The 21,923-nt window shown below is 44.9% G+C and overlaps 1 protein-coding gene across 1 annotated transcript in view; it reads right to left on the reverse strand.

Annotated features, from left to right (window-relative positions):
- Positions 1-13,828, reverse strand: part of ecrg4a (ECRG4 augurin precursor a) — a 43,894-nt gene extending 30,066 nt beyond the window's left edge. Inside the window, exon 1 of the mRNA XM_078545577.1 lies at positions 13,601-13,828. The gene's annotated coding sequence lies outside the window, so the exon portion shown is untranslated. The remainder of the gene's footprint in view (positions 1-13,600) is intronic.
- Positions 13,829-21,923: the final 8,095 nt, after the last annotated feature.

The raw sequence follows: 21,923 nt of genomic DNA on the forward strand, positions 1-21,923 counted from the left end.
AAAACAGGAGTCGCAAAGGCCTGATGAAGAGTCATACGGACTTGAAACGTTAACTGTGTTCTTCTCCACAGATGCTGTCAGACCTGCTGAGTTTTTCCAGCTATTTTTGTTTTTGTCGCAAAGGCAGTTGTCTGTTCTTTGTGCGGTCTTCACCTTCTGGTAGATAAACCTGTTTTACAACTATATACAAAGTTGCTTTTACCCTTCTCTGGAAGGTAATCAGCCAGGCAGCTTAGGCTATGTTTTAAGTCCATCATGAAGGCCATGGATCTCACGCACTGGTACCGCAGAGACAGCAAGTCTCTGAAATGCTAAATGAATAGACGTTAATGTAAACTGGGGTGAGTTCACAGATCACAGGACTGGTGCAGCCAAGGGATGAATGTCAGGACTGGAATGCAGTGTTAGGAATTCAAGGATCAATCTACTAAAGAGCTTAGTGACTGTAACGTGAGATCCTCCACAGAAAGCTGCAACAGTATGTGTTGTCTTTGGAGCACAATTTCCTCTAATAAATCTATAAGCAAAGGGCTTTGCATCTAGGACTTCCATTCCTGGCACATGGACAAAGATGACAAGATTTGCATCCCAAAACAGACTACGTAATGGAGTTTCATGAAGTTTTTTTGTTTGTGGGGTAAGAGACTAGCTAAAGGTTTTAAACAAGTCTCCATTGTGAAGGGTGGGACTTCCAGCAAGAACATTGAGCTTTCCGATGAGTACAGTATGGATGAATTTTACACTGTTAATGCGCATGAGACAAGGGCAGAGTCTGTTGATGTTGCAGAGTTGGAAATGATGTAGGGTTTGAAGAGTAGCTCAGGGTCAAACAACATACTGATTTCGCACACCTTCTGGCTCAGCTTGAGCAAACTGTCAGGGAGAGGATTGGGCCAGTCACTAAGAACTATTTGACACGAGTCAAATAGGATGTATTTAGTCTTGTCAACAGTGAGTGAAAGAAGTTCTCTCTTATCCAATCTTAATGCTGACATAGTAGTTAGACAGCAGAGGGGTGGAGAAGCCTTTAAACACGCTAGTTTTGGTGAGATAGCTATAATAGAGCCTTAGGCATTTCCACAGAGGAGAAAAGGAGAAGGAGGAGGGATACAGCGTGGAACAGAGTTGAAAGGTGAAGGGAATAGCACACCACAGTCAGAATCATATGATTTTGATCAGGGCAAAATCAGTTTGGCAGAACTTCTGCCAATAGATCATGTGTTGGATTTCTATGTAGCTTTTAGTTTTGGAAGGCTGTCAATATACATTTCAAACCAATTGCATTAAAGAATTCCAGCCCCTCCCACCTCATACACAGTAGATGCTGTAAAGCAGTTGATAAGACATAGCCATTTTGAACTAGTCATGAAATGATGAGCCCAGTTCTCAGAAGTTTATCACTCTTCAGAAAATAGTTGAATTGATATATGTTTTGCCCAATACTCAAGAATATGCAAGAGTTAACTTCTCAGCTTCAAGGTGTCAACTGTAGTGCACAGTGGAAACTCAGGCTCACACTGCACATTATATACCAATCATTTAAGTCGCAAAATTAGCCAACATTGGATCATATTGCACCTCCACTTTATGCTAAATATTAAAACATATATTAAAAACATAACATATTTTGCTTTGTAACATTGTGATCACATTGCACACATCAGGATTCAATTTTTTTCCACAATAACCTTCCATCTATGAAAGATGATGGACACGCAGTAAACAAAACCATTTCAGATGGGGTGTCTTCATATGGCACATCTTTACTGATGGCTGGAGAGGCCAATCTTTGAGAGGCAGGTTCTGTCACAGGTGTCTCAATGAAGCTACCAAGTGTCATTGTGGGTTGTTGTTTTCAGTGTTAGCATCTGTTGCCAGGTTGCTGCAGCCACTGGTCATCATGGTGGTGCACGCCAGCCCACAGGAGGTGCAGCCATTTTCCTCTTTGGTCAGCTAGTGACTCCCTGATGTAATAATCAATGTCTAGAGCCTTCATGTCATGCTTGCAAGCATTCTTGAAGCAGAGCTTTGGGCGTCCGTCGGGTCGTTTGGATCCGGCTACCTTCATCATACACAAAGTCTTTGCGCGTGTGGCCGTCTTCCATCCTGCGGACATGCCCAAGCCAACAATGTTATCTCTGTGTGATGAGTGCTAACAAACTTGGGAGTTGTGTTAATGATTTTGTCCTGCCAGAATATACCCATAATGTACCACAGACAGCCAAGATGGAAATTGTTGAATTTCTTTTCTTGACAGCTGTAAGTCGTCCATGTTTCATACACATACAGCAAGGCGCCAAGAACACAGGCCTTATGAAACATTATAAGGATTCAAATATATGATTAATATACAGTCAAATATGAAAGTATTAATCTGTTGTTATATCACAATATACAGCGAGGTAAGAGCTGCAAGTCAAGGATTATTTTGTACTTTAGAAAGAAATGCAAATTCCCAAATCACTTCGCAACTGTTCAGTAGTTAATCTAGGCCATCGTATGAAAATGGTAGTTCCTTTTATCCAATACTTTGTAAAAGAGTCATTAGCGTTTAAATAAGGAACGAAGCTCAGAACCTGATGGGGAGTTCTGTGACAGCTATCAAGAAAGCTGCAGGCAAAGTCAGCACAGCCAAGGCTCTGGGGAATATATATAAAAACCAAAAACTGGCTCACTCACTTCAAAAGGACAGAATCAAAATTCAAATGTTTAACAATATTTTGATCATGATATTGTTCAAGTGCTTGTCCCCATGCTAAATTTAAATAGGATTAAAATCTCTATTGTTAAATAGATTATATGAAATGCAATTTTACTATTACTAAGTGCAGTCCTAATATCTCCACATTAACAACAGCCTGCTGTCCTGTTTGTTATTAACTTGGTCCAAACTATCTACAACAAGCTTCCAGTTAGAAATTCTTAACATTGAATATTAATTTGCAGTGGAGTGCATAAATCAAGATGAGTTGCTTGAAGCTTCTTGTGATAGACTCACTGGCTAGAATTTTTCCTTTGGTGTGCGGAGGTGGGCCCCGCATGCTCACGCATAAAATGACGCGCGGTGAAGTCGGGCAAGCGTCCCGGCGTCACCACGTGCCATCATGATATTTCGTTGGGCGGGCGCATGTTGATCTCCGATGTGCGCCCACCATTAATTAAAGGGGCCACTTAAGGACTTTGAGATGCCAATCGACGCTGATTTTTCAGCGCCCATGCAATCTTCGGGTTGGCACACAGGCGCAACAGGCAGGCAGGTAGGACACGTATGTATAAACCTCATCCATGGGCGGGATAAGAGGGCTCACTGGGGTCGCAAGTGTGCTCTCTCAAGTATTGAAGTTTTTAAAGTTACTGATACTTGCCTGTGTGATCTGCAATACTTCAAAAACGCATACCAGCTGCTTGGTCTGGATTCACAACCTTCAGGCCAGCATTCTGCAGTGAGGAATCTTTTTTGGGCCTGCATGTTTCAGGAAGCCTTCCCTTAGCCTGGGAATGGGAGCTGAACTCTCCACTGGAGGCACCTCCTCTGAGGAGGAAGGGAGGGCTAGAAGGGGGAGGAAGCCAGGAGTCTACATTCAGCCTCCAGGGGAGCCACCTTTGGGAGGAGAGGCGCAGGCACAAGGGGTGCAAGACCAAGAGGTAGACCAAGGCAGAAGGGGCCTCAGAAGATGCCACTATCCTGCTGCCAGGGTATACTGGCCTCGATGACCTTGGCGGTCGTCCTCTGGCCTGTGGAGCCTGTGCTGGCCCCACCTGGGAGGGAGCTGCCAGTTCCACAGCTAGCATCTCCCCAGTCGTCGCAGCCTCACCTGATGCAAAGGTCACTGGGAGAGGGGCGGAGGAGCTGCTGCCCTCATCTGGAGCGCCCTGAGAGGTGCCCGCAGAGACAACAGACAGCTGCTGCGCCAACGTGAGGTTGCTTCGAACCTCCCTGATCCAAGTGGATGGATGGGCATCGAACTGGGAAAGTTGATGCCCAAACCATCTCACACACTGGCACTGACCAGCTGAGGTCAATGCCAATGTGAGGGCTTGTTGGTCAGAGCGCATCCCCAGGAAGACCTGATTCGTCTCCTGGAGGAGCCTCTCCACAAGAGTAGCCACTCTCTCCATGAGGCTCAGTGCTTGGCGATAGTCCACGTAGACTCCTCCACTACAGACACCAAGCCAAGCATAGCCTCATGTATCTCCACCAGGTGCTCCCGCACATCCGGCCGCATTTTCTGCATTTACTGCATCGCGGGCGACTTGAGAGGCACATCATCAGGCACCAACTGAGCATGTGCCTGGTCCCCGGCAGCCTCAGTAACTTGCAGCCATGCTTTGGTGAGGCTGGCTGGTCTGATGCTGCTGTCCTCAGGGGAGAGGGCTTCACTCCATGCCCTGACTGTTTCTAAAGTCATCTCCAGGGATATCTTCCATCCTTCCTGCAGCACATCCCTCTGCAAACACTGCCGCCATTGCGAATCCTGTTGGGGCCCCGTAGAGATCCTTCATTGCTGCTTTAAGCCCATCATCTTGTCACCTTCCCTGATTTGAGGGGGGAGCTGGAGGTGGGATGTTCATTGCTCTGAGAAAGAGTAATGGCAAAGTGGGCAATTCAGTGTTGAGTTCTGGACAGGAAAACAGTTCAGCATTCCAGCAGGGAAGCTGGGAAGATTCTTCCCAATGGGCAGAATTTTCTGCTTGTCGGACGGGCGGAGCGGGAGTGGGTGCCACCCGGGATTGGCCATTTTACATGGGTGGGCCAATTAAGAGAAAGAGACTGCTAGTGCCATGGGCACTCTGTCTCTGCCAGCTCCTCCAGCGACTGTGAATTGCCCTCACCGCTGTGCCCCGGGACACTAGCCGATGTTCTAATTCCCACCGAGTTGCTAGTATCTGCGTTGGTGCCTACCTGACAGAGATGGTGTGACACTGGTGAGCCCGTGACTTCAGGGCCCTCAGGTGTGAGAGGGGGCCCCTGTGTCTCCTCCTCCCGGCCCTGCTCTGCTGATGCTGAAAGGAGGAACAATGACATTGTCTCCACGTTAACTGAGCCAATGTCAATGTGCATCCCTGTCCCCTGGATCATTATGCGCTCATCCTTCCATAAGCAATGGTGAAGCCATGTTGCAAACATCAATCACTGACCTCTCAGCAGTGCCATGGCTGTTGGGAGAACAAGGGTGACCTCACTGCTGGGCAAACATACCTGCCCGTGGCACCCCAGCCTCACCAACACCAGTGGACCTGGGCACATGGCGCCTCTCCAAATCTAGGGCCTCCTACTTGAAGCGGCTGAGAATCGCCAGCTATGCTGGCCCTCCACCAGTCCTCACCCACTTGGCTGCATTATGTGCGTTCTTCTCCTGAAAAGGAGAGAAGAGCATTGATTAGTGCTAATTATACCTGGATTCTCTTCGCGGATGGCCCACCCCAACCAGAGTGGGACATTGCAGGGCTCCAGTGCCTCCTCACCCCGCTGCTGCCAAACACTCTCACAAAGATGCCAGGCCTGTCCCCTCCACCACCCCCTTGGACACAAGCTGCCTACATCACATTAGGCACCACACGGTCTAACCTCCCATAGCAAGGAGACGCAAGCATGAGGAGTGCAGAGGGCAGCAGATCGATCGGTGCCAACGCCACCTTTGGGCAGAATTTTCCCAGCTTAGTCCCTGCTGGAATGCTGAACTGTTTTCCTGTCCAGAACTCAACACTGAATTGTCCACTTTGCCATTACTCTTTCTCAGAGCAATGAACCTCCCAACTCCGGTTCCCAGCTCAAATCAGGGAAGGTGACAAGATGATGGGCCTAAAGCAGCAATGAAGGATCCCTAAGGGGCCCCAACAGGATTCGCAATGGCGGCAGTGTTTGCAGAGGGATGTGCTGCAGGAAGGACGGAAGATATCCCTGGAGGTGACCTTAGAAACAGCCAGGGTATGGAGTGAAGTTCTCTCCCCTGAGGACAGCAGCATCAGACCAGCCAGCCTCACCAAAACATGGCTGCAAGTTACTGAGGCTGTCAGTGGCTGAAGTGTGGTGCCTAGGAACTGGATCCAGTGGCAGTAAAGGGTCAATGACTTCATGTGGTCTGGCAAGGTGAGTGCCATTTCATTGTCACCATTACTATTACGAGCTTTTTCTCCCCAGATTTATTTAATTAATTGAATTTAAATTCCCAGCTGCCATGGTGAGATTGCGCTTTGGATCAGGCCTCCAGCAATTAGTCCAGGAACATATCTGTTATGCTACTGTATCCGTAGCTGGCATCTCATCATCTGCCCTTGATAGCCTCCAGATTGTCCAAAATTCTACCACATGCCTCCTAGTTCTTCAATGGCTTACACTAGCATACCATCCCCAAGGTACCAAATTTAAAATACCCGTCCTTGTCCTTAAGTCCCTCCAAGGTTTCATCCAACCCTATCTCCTCAATATCTTCCAGTCATATATTCTCCCTTCACCTCCCCCACCTCACCACCCCACCCTTCACTCCCAAACACACTTGTTCTTCATAATCTGGCCTCATGTGCCCACCCTTCTTTTTGACCAGCATTAGCAGGACTTTCAGCTGCTTGACTTCGACTCTGTGGAGAACTGTGTTACTGCTGGCTCAAAAATGTCAGCAAAGAAAGGAGAAAAAAAAGGATGCCATTGCCCAGATCTGTCCCTGCTTTCCTCACACACAGCATCTTTCTCCCCACCGCCAACTGCCAACCGCCAGCCCCCCCTCCCCGCAACCCCCACCCCCACCCCGCCCCTAGCAGCCAAAGATGGATAAAAGGAAAATCACTGTGCAGAACGTTGAACTGATTATGTGCCCAGGGCAGTTTGGAGCTTACAAATGAACATCAGATTGGCCTAAATTTATATACAAATCCCGTACTGTTTTAACAAACCAGAGTAGAAGAGTACAAGTCTAGCAGAAACATCTGTATAGTAGGCTAACTACTGTTGGCAAAATCTGAAACAATTAGCATGAACTGGAACAACGCCACCTGACTATTTAAGATACACTAGGAACCCCTGCATACCGTTACAGTGAGAAGGATATATTTCAGGTTTTCGTGTGTGTAGCACATAATGAGAATAGGAATACAAGAAGTAATTTTTAAGAATTGTAATATTATTTATAGCCTTTCAAGTCCCAGTAGGTGGGGCAACAATTACCATTACTAGAAAATAGAGAATAGTTTTAAGTTCAGTTGTTTAAGAGATGCTAATCAGAAATTAAAAGTGTAAACTGTAATGCAGCATATGTTGTGGTAGCAAGCCATACAGATTAAGAAGGGTCCAGGTTTGGCCCCTGGTTTATGTTGAGTAGGCTTATCTTCATGATAACAATAGTATCTTTGGACTGGTTAGGTAGAAAGATCTGTATAGTAGACTAACTACTGTTGGCAAAATCTGAAATGATTAACATGAACTGGAACAATGTCACCTGACTATTTAAGATACACTAGGAACCTCTGTATACCCCCGTTTCTTCTGAGCTATTGGCCAGGAAAGCCTGCTGGAAACTGTACATATAGAAGTCCAGTGACAACAGGATCATAAGAGCAAAATACTGCGGATGCTGGAAATCCGAAACAAAAACAAAAATTGCTGGAAAAACTCTGCAGGTCTGACAGCATCTGTGGAGAGAAAGACAGAGAAAACATTTCGAGTCCGTGGGTCATACAGACTCGAGACATTAACTCTGTCAGACCTGCTGAGTTTTTCCAGCAATTTTTGTTTTTGTGACGACAGGATCATACTTGGCTTTGGTGGCCTCTATGCTAATGTTTGCTATCCAAATGTACACACAAAGATCAGCTACTTAGGGAAGTTACAAAATTGCTGCCAGTGCAAGTGACATCATATCCCAACATACATTCATATCTCTAGGAGATAACTAAATAAAATAATTCAACCAATGATCTATAAAGACATACTTTTTCTTCCTCTAATCAAAGTTAATGAAAAAGGTATGAAATATGAAGAAAGATTTATTGGGGTTATCTTCATTAGAACAAAGGAAATTGTGGAGCAATTTGACAGAGGTGTTTAAAATTATGAAGGGATCAGCCAGAATAGATGGAAACAAATATTTTTGGCTCAGGGTTCAGAATTAGAGGATGGGGATGTAACATTGAGCAAAGATTTAGAACAGGGAGTAAGAGAATGATGTTTTTCAAATAAGAATTGTCAGGTTGTGGAATGCATTCATAATATAACACAAAACAGGTCAACATTTGAGAATAGGCTAGATAGGCAGTTGAAGCAAAAAGGAATAAAAAGAAAGTGGGGATAGTGTGGACATAGGGGATTAAGACAACTGTTCACATAATGATGAACAATTTGGATTGGTTGAAACAAATAAATGTTTAGTCTCTGTAATTCTATGCAATGCCATTACCAACTCCTTCACCACTTCCAGTCTGAAGCCTTCCAGATTATGGAGACCATATTGTTTAAAGTTATCCACAACATTATTGTGACTTGTAGTTCCTCCTTATATTCTATGTCCTCTCCTGTTGCCTTCAATACTGTTGACCATTCTATTCACCACAAATTCCTCAGCAGTTCGCCTCTGCAGCATGACTCTCTCAATTTCATGTGTGCAATGGCTACAATCCCATTCCTTCAGTTACTGCAGATGTGCTCCTAAGGTTTCATCTTCAGCCCAATATTTTGCATGCTATCCTTTTGCAATGTTGTTGCAAGTCTGGGTTAACTTTTACATCCATGCCAAAGACACCCAGCTTTATTTTTCCATCTTATTCATTGATGTATGTAGCCATCATTTCCAACCGCCTATCTGACATTAAAGGCTTCAATAAACAAAAATTGCTCCTAATTTAAATTCACCAAAATTCAGGTCATCCTTTTCACTCCAGAAACACCTTATGCCTCATACCATGTGGTTCCATGGCTGCTTGTGGGCTAAACACATAGTGTGGAATTAATGTGGATGCTTTGACCTGAGCTCAGTTTCCTTCTATACATCCAGTCACTAAGGTCACGTTCATCTCCACAATATCACCTGCTTCAGCCACTACCTCTCCCCTCTGGCTGAATTTTTTTTGCATTGTTCTACTTTAGACATTCATAAGTTGCAAGTCATCGCAAAATGGAATGACCTAGGTCCTCATCTACAATAAGGTCAGCATCCCCATCACATCGCCTGTAGCGTTCCATTTGCTTCTTGTCCTTCATGTCTATACATATTCCCCAACTCTAAGTAATGACCTATTATGACAGCTTAACAGCCATGGGCACATCAACACCAGAACCATCTGTAGTGGTGCCAAGGTCAGTGTCCCAGTTGTTATGACCTTGGTAGAGACCAGTAACATTTTAAATATTTTTTGATTGGAAATCAGAAAACCAGATATTTACTAAGAGAATGAAGCCACAAGGTTCACAGTTTAAAACAAAATAATTTTACGATACAAAAATCAAAGAAGATGAATACTAATAACTATACTTTATCTTAAGTAGTCAGTTATGGTGAAGATATTAAAAGTACAATGAACACAGGTACCTAAACCAAACTTCTTAACTCAACTTTCCTTCTGTGCCCATTTGACTTACACCCCCCTCCCTCCAACTCCCCCACCCCGCAAACTCCAAAAATTGGAAGGTTAACCATTTGGTCTGAGTCCTGTTTCAAAGATTTATATAAAGGCTGAGATTTCTTGGGCTTTCTGCTTACTTCTGGCAAGGTTATCTCTTCAGATCTCGTCCAATCGCCCCACAGCTGTAGACTCCCTGTTCAACAGAAACGTCGCTAGCATCTTAAGTATAGCCACCTGGTTCTAATATTCTTTAACTCTACAGGCTTGTATCTAAAACTGCCTCTTTCTCCCTCTTTCTTCTTGGCTTGGCTATACCTAGAAGTCCAACTTACCGTCAGGAGCCTTTCAGTTAACAAGAGGTTTAAACTCTTTTAACCAGAACATAGGATTTCAACTGAACTCTCTTTGAAAGAGATGTTCCTTGCAGCAAGCTTGTTCTAAATTAAAAACAAAACTTTGCTTGAGACCAGGGCCACACCCACAATCTATAACCCCTATGACTGACCCTTCTTTTTCCTCTCTATTGTTTATTCCCCAGACAACTTGGTCACAATAATTCTTTCAGGTAAACCTAATTCTTAAAAGGGACCATCACCCCAATATAAAACATAAGTTTTTTCCTAGAAGCACATGGACAATCACAAAGCCACAGTATACTGCTAGCAGACTGCTGCTACAGAGGCTTGGAGTTCAAATGGAAGAGGATGTTGTTCTGTTTCAACATGGCAGAGATAGCTGTTGCATAAGGCTTCGCTGCCTGGGCTCTGTTCCCACACAGATTTGTGGACGTACTGAGGACATGGCTGGAATAACCCTATAGGAAGCTGCTGCTTCTCAAGGAAAAACCACATCAAACCTATACTGAACCCCCTCCTGCTCATATGACAGAAATATAGGGCAACCAGTGGGTAGAACAGCCAGCCATAACAGCATGGGATGTGCTGGCACCAGTTATATGACACAGCACAAGCTACCTCAACCCCCAGAGGTTCTCACTTATACCTGCTAATGGGGAAGCACGGTGAAGGTACAGAAGATTAGGATGAAGATGACACAAAACACGTTAATTGCCACAAAACGAAATATATCTCCATACACTAAGTCATTTTCAGGGCATTCAATTTGATAGCACTTTAAACAGTGCTAGGAGCGTGATCTGGATATCGTGGTAGTTGAGATAGTGCAGTGGCCAATTTGGCTGCAGATACTTTGGGCCACTTTATTATGCACGTGTGGAGTGGACAGAGCATTGACCAGATGTGGTACTTCTCTGAAGATCTCCTCCAACGTATCCCGCCTGCAACGACTGGGCTGGATTTTATGTTTTTTGGTGGGGGAAGAGAGTTGAAACAGAAACTGAATGGTCCTCTCGCTGTTGCCCCCGCTGTCTCAGCTCATCGATGACCAATTAATGGCCATCCAACGGAAAGGCGGTCAATTAGCTGAGCAAAAGGGACTTCACACCCAATCGGGGGTCTAGGCTGGGACGCCATGCAGCAGAGGGGTTATGTCGTTAACAGGAGGTCGGTCGCAGCTACAAATTTAAAGGCCCCCTGCTCGCTGAGATCTTTATTTCTTATGGCATACTCCAAAAAGCAAAAACAAAAGAGCTTAAAACACATACAGATGCTGCCACCTTCACCAGCAGAATCTGCTGCTACATTCAGCCATGAACCCAGTGGCAGGTTTTCTTCTGCCCTTGTACCAGCTCATTGTACCTGCCTTAGAACACTCCCAAACCTTTTCTCAACCGACACCCAAAAAATTGCAGATGATTGGGTTGTTAACAAGCTCAATAGCTTGATAATTAGTCATTTCAAAATGGCGGCATGGGATTTCGATTTCCATGCCCATTTGCCTTGTGTAATTTGGGAATCTGGAATGATGACATCATATTGCCAACTGTTCGTTGGGGCAGGGGACTGGTGCAACCTGCCAGATATGGGGCATTCAAATCTGTCCCATTATTTCAACAGGGTTGTTTTCTGGCTCACCATCAGTGTCATGCTGTGTCCTTGGCTGTAATTGGGTCTCCTCCTTCTCCATCTGTTGTATTATTAGTCTTTTCTAGGTGTCCAAGTTTGCAGATTACAATAATATTTAGATACAGTGGTAGGATTTTACTGTTGGGCCCCCAATGATCTGTCCAGACATACGATGGCTTCAAGATGCCTATAGTGTGTTTTGACTCTGTTGAATATATGTACCTCACTACACAGAATCATAGAGGTCTACAGCACAGAAAAAGGCCTTTCGGCCCATCGAGTCTGCGCCGGTCAAACAAGTACCTAACTATTCTAATCCCATTTTCCAGCACTAGGCCCGTAGCCTTGTATGCCATGGCATCGCAAGTGCACATCCAAATACTTCTTAAATGTTATGAGGGTTTCTGCCTCTACCACCCTTTCAGGCAGTGAGCTCCAGATTCCCACCACCCTCTGGGTGAAGAAATTCTTCCTCACAGACCCTCTAAACCTCCTGCCCCTTACCTTAAATCTATGCCTCCTGCTTATTGATCCCTTCACCAAGGGGAAAAGTTCCTTCCTGTCTAACCTATCTATGCCCCTCATAATTTTATACACCTCAATCATGTCCCCCCCCCTCAATCTCCTCTGCTCCAGGGAAAATAACCCCAGTCTATCCAATCTCTCCTCATAACTAAAACTCTCCAGCCCAGGCAACATCCTGGTAAATCTCCTCTGCACTCTCTCTAGTGCAATCACATCCTTCCTATAATGTGGATTCCAGCACTGCACGCAATACTCTAGCTGTATATACCTTCAGACAATTTCTATTGCAGTGCTATTCCTGCGGTAGAAATGATCTGAAGGTCAGTTCTGAGCTGACATCCTGTGAAAGGCTGCTTTCCTCAGAAATTCCCAAACCGGTATGTCTGCGTCAATGGTCTGTAGACAAGGTCAGCTTGCCTCTGGCACAGTAGGAGCAGGCTGTAACATATCCTTACACTGCCTTTTTTTCCCCCCCCTCTGAATACCAGAAAAACAGAAGAACCTCCATTAATTTTCCCAAATCCATAATTTTGTTTGTAACAATGATAAATTTTATTGGCATAGAACTTCTGAAAATAAACAAAAAGCCAAAAATCTGGAGTTCAAGTCCATTTCCATACAAGGTCCAAAGAAAGCAGTCCCTTTAAATGTCCCTTCTCAGTCCAGATGTGCCTTATCCTTACGGCCAGTTTCAGTATTATTAATGCAAGTTCTTAATCTTCTACTGCTCAATATTAGAGACATCTGCTTACCATATACCAAAGGAAAATTCTATTCTTTCAAATTGTACCCCAGACTTCATTTGAAGTCAAAATAAACATGATCAAAATGCAAATAAAGGAAATGTATGCCATTATGTTACAGATGCTGGTAGCTTCTTGAAATTATTTCATTTCAAAACTAACAATACAACCAGCCCTATTATAAATCTTGACGTGTACACTTCAGAATTTGGGTTCACTGAATCCAAACATCAACATGTCTACATGAACAACCATTTTTGGAAGATTTGCAGCTGGGGAAAATTTGTCATGGAAAATTGTTTCAGTTCCTTTTCTCTGTGTATTGGTTAAGAAAAAAACCTAAAATATTAAGATTCAACTAAGGGCAAATCTGAACACAATATTTTAAGAAGTTTTGATCAACACTTAAAACATTTTCTTCATCCACTTTAAAGATATATTGTTAAACAATTGAATTGTTAAACAAAATTAAACAAATACAGTGAATGCATGCATTGTTAAGTGTTAAAAAAAATACAACTTACACAATTTTACAAAAGCTACAAGGTAATGCAATTATACATAGATGCTTGATTTTTAAAGTACTATGACTTTAGGATAACACGTTATTCTCTATAGACTTTCTCCTGGTCCACTAGGTTTCTTGAAAGGCAGCATATCCTTTGGGAAATATTCTTTGCGTGCTAAATACAAAGTAATTGTACAGTTCTATTGTAAACAAAAGAAATAAAATCACACTTAGATCACTGGTAACCTTAAATCACTAAAATCATTTTTGCAATTCATTCATTTTACCTTTGACAAAACAAGTATTCTTTTCTTTCCCCTTCCAAGTGTGTGGAGAAAGACAGATTTTTCAGTCCGCAGCAAAAAAAGAACAGACCATTCCTTACTCTGTCTAGCACAGTCCAATCCAGCCTAGCAAACAGAGGCTGAAGTGAGCACTATGTAGGCACAGAACTAAAATTCAACAACTGAAGTTAGGCTAAAGATGAGTCACAGAGAATGGAACTTTTATTAGTCATCTCAGAAATCCTATGTTAAGGGTGTTGGCAACAAGCATTAAATAAGGCTGACAGAATTGGGAATGTTTTTAATTTAAAGAAAATGCTTTTCATGCTGCTGTAGATTGCAAACAGATGTCTGTGTGATGTGTGCCATAAAGAATTTAATAACTCAACAGGTGGTTTCCATTAACAAAAATCAGGAACAGATTTGCAATTTGAAATGAATTTTCACTGAACATAATAATTTCAGAAAAATATCCACTTTTTGATCTTTCTAATTTTGCTTAACTGATGTCTTTCATTAATGTTCAACTAAACATACAGTTGCCTAAAATTAATGATACTTACATTAGCTTAACTACATCGGGAGGAACATTTGTTCAATGAGCCACTAGAAGCAGCGCCATGTGAACATATTTTTCCCTCTGATCTGCCCCTCTTAATTCAAATTGTCCGATAATTCAATTTCAACACACAATTTTCATTTGGCCACAAAATGACTGCGTGTTATTAGACATGTTAGATCAGGTCAGAAGGGACATTTTATCATGTTTATCATGTTTATCGTGGGCTTCAATTTAAACAGAAAAGTCTCTATCTTCTCTGGAAATGGGACATGCAGAATCTAATGCTTAGTCAGCCCTCCATATCAACATGTAACATGTTCATTATTGTCACCGGGTAACGATTTGATTTTAATCATTCTTGTCGGGTTAATTGGGATATCCCACATATTTAATAAACATACTGGAAAGATAGGCATCACTTTCATAGGACCTGAATTGTATGGCTGATTAATATAGAAACGACTGACTGCAGAATACTGCTACATCAATAAGAGTCGCTATACTTTAACTATGCAACGAGAGAAAAAAGGACCATATTATATGTTTTTTATTTGATGGTAATGTACATTTTTGGCAAAGAATTTTAATGGCAAATAGACCATAAAATACAGAATCAAAGGTGGACGTCTACCAGAAAAGTTATTTTGCTCTAGTTTTTTACTTTGTTTACAGTTAGAACTTCCAGGAAAAATGAATAATGTTCTCTGCAAAATCTTATGCACAAGTAATGGAACACCATATTTCATCGACAATTATACAAGCAAATGCTGCAGATGCTGGAAATAATGAAAAACAGGAAAAACTGGAAGTACTCAGCAGTCCTGCAGATTCTTTGGAGAGAGAAACAGAGCTAATGAGCTGGATTATACATTTCCAGAAAGGTGCTGGGGGCAGAATGGCAAGTGCACGGTCTGCTCACCCCCATCCCACCGTTTCAGCATGGCGAATCAAGCATCACCCACCCAATTAGGGGATGCCCGGCAGGAAGGCGGCCAACTAGCTTCGTGAAGTGGGCTCCGTGCCCAATCGACAGTTTAGGGTGGGACACCTGGTGGCAGAGGAGTTAGGCTGTGAACCAGAAGTCAGTCACAGCCAGCAAGGTTGGTGGCAACTTGAGGAGAGATCCACGTGTGGCCAAAAAAGTGGTTTGAAAGAAGGCTAGGAAAGCAGAATCCATACGTGACACTGAAACATCAGGCGAGCGCATGTTTTTCCATTCTGGTGATCATTGCCTCAGCAGGAGCCCTTCAGCACCCTTGCCAGGGAGAAAAGAACATCTGAGCACCTCTCCCATTTCCTTTCAGAATAACAAGTGTTCAGAATAAGAGTCATATTCTACCTTCTAGCACTGTTTGTATCTCCAGGGAGATAGAAACTCAACCTGCGCATTTCCGGCAGTATCACCCTTGAAACTTCACCACATCTTTCATCTGGCAGGACGAATGGACAGGCTGAGGCCACGGACAGTCCTAAGGTTCAATGCTGACTCCCAGTGAGTCTTCCTCCTGGTTGTGGGTGACTGTCGGGATGCCCTCATGCTAAGGGATGGCAGGAGGAGACCGCCCTGCCACACCAAAAATGCCTACGTGGAGGTCACAGAGAATATCAGCAGCCGTGGGATCATCCAAAGGATTTGGCTGCAGTACTGTAAGAAACCGAATGACCTCTTAGGTTTGTCACGAGTGAGCGTACAACCATTTTGTAGATGGAGCTATATGAGAGGATATGAGCCTGTGACGTGTGTCGAATGTGGGATTTTCTAGTTTTTGGGCCACATGCAGAAGGCAGAACGAAGCAGTTATGTCACACTGCATGGCACCCGAGGATTCTGAGGGGGGTCTGAAGTCCAAGGCCTGTTAATTTGCAAGGATCATTGGGAAGCAGTGGCCGCTGACAACATACATGTTGGACACATGAATAACAGCATGACCTTTCCACAGAAGATTTATGACGATTGTCTCTTTCTCTTGCAGGAGATGAGGGCACACAATGCCCATGAGAGGTCACAAACCTGGTCATTTTGGTGTCAGCGGGGGAGGAGATTTTGGAGTTGGCCAGCAATCAATGGTGCAGGACCACTGGCGGGAGGGCAGCCCCGAGGTGGTGAGATTCCAAGGGCCTGTAGCTCTCTCCTGGAAAGATTGTGCTGTAGGGGGGTGTGGTAGTGGGAAAATGAGGAAGGGGGAAGGGGCGGGGAGGGAGCATTGATGGGGTTGACTTTGGAGGCTTGCAGCATTTGGGGAGGAATGCGTGTCTCAGTTTTGATGTGGTCCAGGGTTACACCCTGGTTACCATTTTCCTTGGCAAGAATGTGTATGACTAAGAAACGAGTCCCTCTGAAGTCAGCTTAAATGATAATGGTGCCCTTCAGAATCCTTGTTTGTTCCCCCCACAGGTGAAACTCAGCAGCTGCAGACACAGCCCCGAGGGCCCAATGTTAACCTCTGAGGAGGAGGAGGAGGAGGAGGAGGAGGGAGCCTCAGAGGGAGCAGTGTCACATCCTTGTGCAGTACCTAGCACCAACATAGAAACATGCACCTCAGTGGGCATGCGTGAGTTGGCTGAAAGGGTTACACACACAGATGTGAGCACCTCATAGTCACAAGACCAGCTGTTGGAGACTGAGGTAGTGCAGCCTCTGGCACTCAGAGGAGTGCTGGGGCCAACCTAGATGCTGAGGCCCAGGCCTCAGAACGTCTGGAGTTGTTCTTCAGGCAGAGATGCTGGAGGTACAGCATGAGGTGTGTGGAGATGTGGCAGAGATTCCAGAGGGGCTGTGCGCACTGGCATGGACAGTGGAGAAATCCATCCAGGCCATGTGTGCTGTGATCACCTGCTCTTCAGAACGCATGGTTTCCTCCATTGAGAGACTGAAGACTGTGATGGGAGGGCCAGACCCAGCAACTCACTGATGGGCTGCTGGATATGTGTGCTGAAGTGCACTGCATCGTCTTGTCTCTGAGCTCCAGTGCCCAGAGGGGGACGAGGAGCCTGGAGTCGCAGCCAAGTCCTGGGCCCTCTCAGGAAAACAGGGAGGGCCAGATGGGCCTCAGATTGACGGATGAACAGGTGTTGACACCATCGGGTCAGCACCTCTCAGGGCACTCCTGATGGGGGCAGCCTCTCCTCCACCCTTCTGTCATTGACACCAATGCCTCAGAGTGCCACGGCAACAGATGAGACTCCTGCCACCATGCAGGGGGCTCCCATCACACTGGGGCCCTCACAGCCTCAGGCGACCAGAGGATGCCTGCCAAGGTCATCCCAGGCAAAGATGCTGTCAGTAGCTTGTCTCCAGCGCAGCTGGCAGTGAAGTGGGTGGGGGTTGAGGTTGGTGGGGGGTTGGGGGCATAGCACGCTGTAGCGCCCGTAAGAGAATTTAAAAAACACAATTGTCATACATGAGTTCACAAGAGTGATTGTATAGGATTTTTTATTTGATGATATGTTGCTTAGATTCAGTATTAAATGATGGTGTTTGTTTACTCGCTGCTATGTGTTTCATGTGTGTGGGGTACTGGTTTGGATTTTTGTTGCCTGACTGCTTTCAAGGGAGTTTGTGCAAATATGTCCCCTCTGAACAGCCTTATATTCTGCCTCACCATTGGCTGGCCCTGGTGTTGATGCGTAGGAGGTACAAAAAGTAGGTGAGTACAGCAAAGATGTTATCGTTTGACAAATTCCACATTCCTAATTAAAACATCACATTATAAGAGACTCCGGTATTTCTCTGCCATCTAAAGCCTATTGTACACCGCGTTCCACTGCTGGCTGGCATGGCTCCTGCCCCTCGTCCTCAGAGTCATCCTGACACTCGTCATCTGGGGATGCAACTTGCTTCAATAGATCATCCTCAGCCAGGGCCTCCCCTCTCTGGAGTGCCAGGTTGTGTAAGTTGCAGCAAACCAGGCCATTTAGTGAGACATAAGCTGGAGAACATTGCAGAGAGCCATCTTTACAGTCCAAACACTGAAACCTCATTTTAAGCAGACCAATGGTCTGCTCAGTGATGGCTCTGGTAGGTATATGTGGCTCTCATTATACCACATCTCAGCCTCTGTCCGCAGATTTCTCACCCGGGTCATAAACCATTTCTTCAGTGGGTATCCCTTATGTCCAAGAAGCCAACTCTCTAATGGCTCTGGTGGACAGAACATCCGTGGTACCTAGGAGTGTCTAAGGATGTAAGAGTCATGACTACTCCCGGGATAATGGGTACACGCCTACATGATCCTTTGATGATGGTCACAAGTTACACATTGATGGAATAAAAACCTTCTTGGTTCACAAGTGCCCCTGGCTGGCCTGATGGAGTTTTGATGGGTACATGCGTGCAATTGATGACACCTTGAACTTTGGGGAATCCAGCAATACCTGCAAAGTCTCTGGCTTTCTCAGCCTGACTAACATCATCGGTCGTGAAGGAGATAAGTTATTTTCTCACCTAAACATTGCACCTGCCACTATCTTTATGCAGTGGTGTGCTGAATCATGCTGAATGGCCTACTCCTGCTCCAAAGTCCTATGTTCCTATGTTCACGTGAAATGACACAAATGCCTCTGGCTGATGCCTGGAATGACCCTGATGTATAAAAGTTCAAGGCCACTGTTATTTTGAGAGCAACCGGCATACGGTGAACACTAACATAATTTGAACTGATCGCCTCAGCCAGTGATTCACAAAGGGAGGTCACTGTCTCCCTGGCCAGACACAGTCTGCAAAGACACTGGCACCCTGAGAGCTGAAGGTAATTCATCGTTTGCCTGAAGACTCTCTGTGCAGTTGGTGTCGTTTCCTACCATAGAGAACCTGCTGTTGTTGTCTCACTTGTTCAGGCCCTTGCACAGCAGCAGGTCCCTTACCTGCCTGGACCACAGGGCCCTGGGCAGCTGCCCTCCTCTGTCTCCTTCTCCTCCTTTCCCACCCACTGGAGGGGCCCTCTCTAGAGTGCACAATTCCCATGGGAGACAGGGAGCTCCAGTTCCTCTGTTGGAGTCCTCAAACTCCAGGATATCCCTGTCCCCAGGCCCACTTCCTTTTCAATCTCTCCTTATTTGCCATGGCAGCTTAAAAACAGTGAACAGATAAAATGTAATAAGATCCAATTTCTGCCACCTTCATCAGCAGACTCTGCTGCTACATGCAGACATGTATCCGTTTGCAGGCTCTTTTATCTGCCCTTGAGCCGTATCTTCATGCCTGGCGTAACTCACTCCCAGCGTTTGTCCCGTGCGCCTAACAAACCTGAAGTGGGCAACATAAAATTTCAGTTGATTGGGCTTTCAACAAGGTCAATTGGTCATTAATTGGATTTTTAAAAATGGCGGGGTGGGGCGGGGGTGGGGGTGGGGGGTGCGTCTGATTTTAGCGGCTGCATGCCTTCCGTAAAATCAGAGACTGGCGTGATGATGTTGGGTTGCTGACCTGACATCATCACATTGTACTTTATGTAAGCGCGAGAGGCGGGGGTGGGGACTCACCTTTCATCAGTACTGGAAAAAGTTAGAGATGTAGCAGATTTTAACAAGTACAGAGGGATGGAGAGTGAGGAGGGGGTAAGACGAAGGTCTAAGTGGAAAGCAGGAGTGATTGAATGAGGAAAAGGATCGTGGTGCAGTGCAAGACGGGCAGTAATGGGGCAGGGAACTAAACATAGGCTAGAGGAGCAGAAAATAACAAAATTCTGTAAAGCTGTTTGGTCAGCTTGTGTTTGTTCACCAGGTTGACAGATATAAACAGAAAATACTCAGTGGACCTGGCAGCATCTTTGGGGAGAGAAGGAGAGTTAATGTTTCAGGTCAAAGATCTTTCATCAGAACTTTGGAAAAGTTAGAAAGCTTTGTCATGAAACCTTTTGTCATTAAGGGGAAAATTTTCATGTCAGCAATTGGAAGTGGGACTCGAAAAAAATGGCGGGTGAGGCTCGGATTCGCAAGACCCTCCCACGTTTCTGACCAGCCCAATATTTGACTTCATGGGAAAGAGGGCAGGAGTGGATTTGTACACACGCAGAAGCTGAACTGGGGAGAGCCAGTTCATTCCAGCGACCGCTTAAAGCACACCGGATTTTTGTTGCTCCTGACACCTTTCAGGAGGGTTTCTGAACACAACTAGATGCTGGAGATGTAAACGCTGCTGGAGGGCAGATTTAAGGTGTGTTGACCTGTGAGTAAGTTTTCTTCAGCATTGGAAGTATTTTAAAATTACCAATAAATTACTGTTTGAAATGCTGGCAGTGCAAAGCGAGGTGGGGAGCAGAGGATGTGAATATCTATGAAGCCCCTCCAGATTATTCACATTATCTGGCACCAGGCAACACTGCCAGTCTAAGCAGTTTATGAAGGAAGGCTGCTATAAAGAATGGGTGTTGCACCTTCCCAAATCCAGGCCAGAGAAGCGGGACAGCAGCAGCTGTGAAGTCATCATAGCCAGGTACCCGGGCAACAGGAGGCAGAGCCACCAGACTTTGTGTTGATCCTGATAATGTGCGAACTGTAGTAGAGATGCAGCAACCATCAGATGTGAAGGCAGTCCAATGATTTGTTGGATTTGTGAAGCACCTAGCCAAGTTCTTGTCGTCAGAGTGTGAACCTCTTCCCAAGTTCACCCAAAGGATGTTCAGTGGTATTGGGGCACAGAACAAGAATCAGCTTTCACTCACATCAATTAACTATTGACGACAGGGTAAGTGCTGAGGTACTACTATGTTAATGACAAAGTCACCCTGCAATATGATACCAGTGAAACAGGACTTGGAGCAACCCTCATGCAGCAAGGACAACCAGCTGTGTTTGCATCCAGAGTGTTAATGCAGGTCAAATGACTCTACGCACAGATTGAGAAAGAGTGTCTGGCTATTGTCTTTGCTTGTGAGCATTTCAATCAGTACTTGTTTGGGAGAGACAAAGTGATGGTGGAGTCTGACCACAAGCAACTTCAAAGCATCTTTCTCAAACTGCTTCTATTTGTTCCAAAGCATCTACAAAGGATGTTACTTAATTTCCAGAGGTATCATTTGGAAGTGAAGTACAAGCGAGGGAAGCAGATATACATCGCCAAGAGCTGGAGTCTCTTTGAAAGAAGTTGATGATGCTCATAGAGAGTGTGAAATCTTCCAGATTCAACAAGAAAAAACAGCAGACATGCTCTGGAAGTCATCAACCCAGCAGAGACATTGAACCTGACAGGTAAGCATCTTACTCAATAGTTAAAAACTAGTGAGCCAGAATTAGTAACAGGAGTGAGAGACAAGATTAAAATGAAGTAACAGAAACCCAAATTTCACTTTTTTAAATCTTCCAAACCATTGCCAGAGTTGAGAGTTGGAGAGCCTGTCAGAGTTCAAACATTCAACACCCTCAACAAAAGATAGCCCACTTGGCAATCAGAACCTGTGTAGAACCGTTGTCACCTGAATCGTACATGGTGAAAGTCACTGACAGATATGTTGTCACAACCACTGGCATGTACATGCAATGGAGAAGCTGTTCCTTCACAGCAGACAGCTGATGAGGAAGATTTGGTTTCGCCAACTGAGCAAGGAACTAAAGAACAATCATTCCCAGAGGTCAACCGTTCCCAAACAAATGCAATGGATCAGCAGCAACAATGACCACAGCAGCCACACTTGACATGGCAACAACATTCCCCAAATGTCACCCCAGGAACCAGCATACACCAGATGAACAGCCAAAAACAACTCAAACAGGTACCTTTAGAAGATCTGAATGCTTTAAAGATTATGTGTGCAATGTGTAGGGACA

This window comes from Cetorhinus maximus, chromosome 7 (assembly GCF_964194155.1).
Source record: "Cetorhinus maximus chromosome 7, sCetMax3.hap1.1, whole genome shotgun sequence".
NCBI classification, from domain to species: domain Eukaryota; kingdom Metazoa; phylum Chordata; class Chondrichthyes; order Lamniformes; family Cetorhinidae; genus Cetorhinus; species Cetorhinus maximus.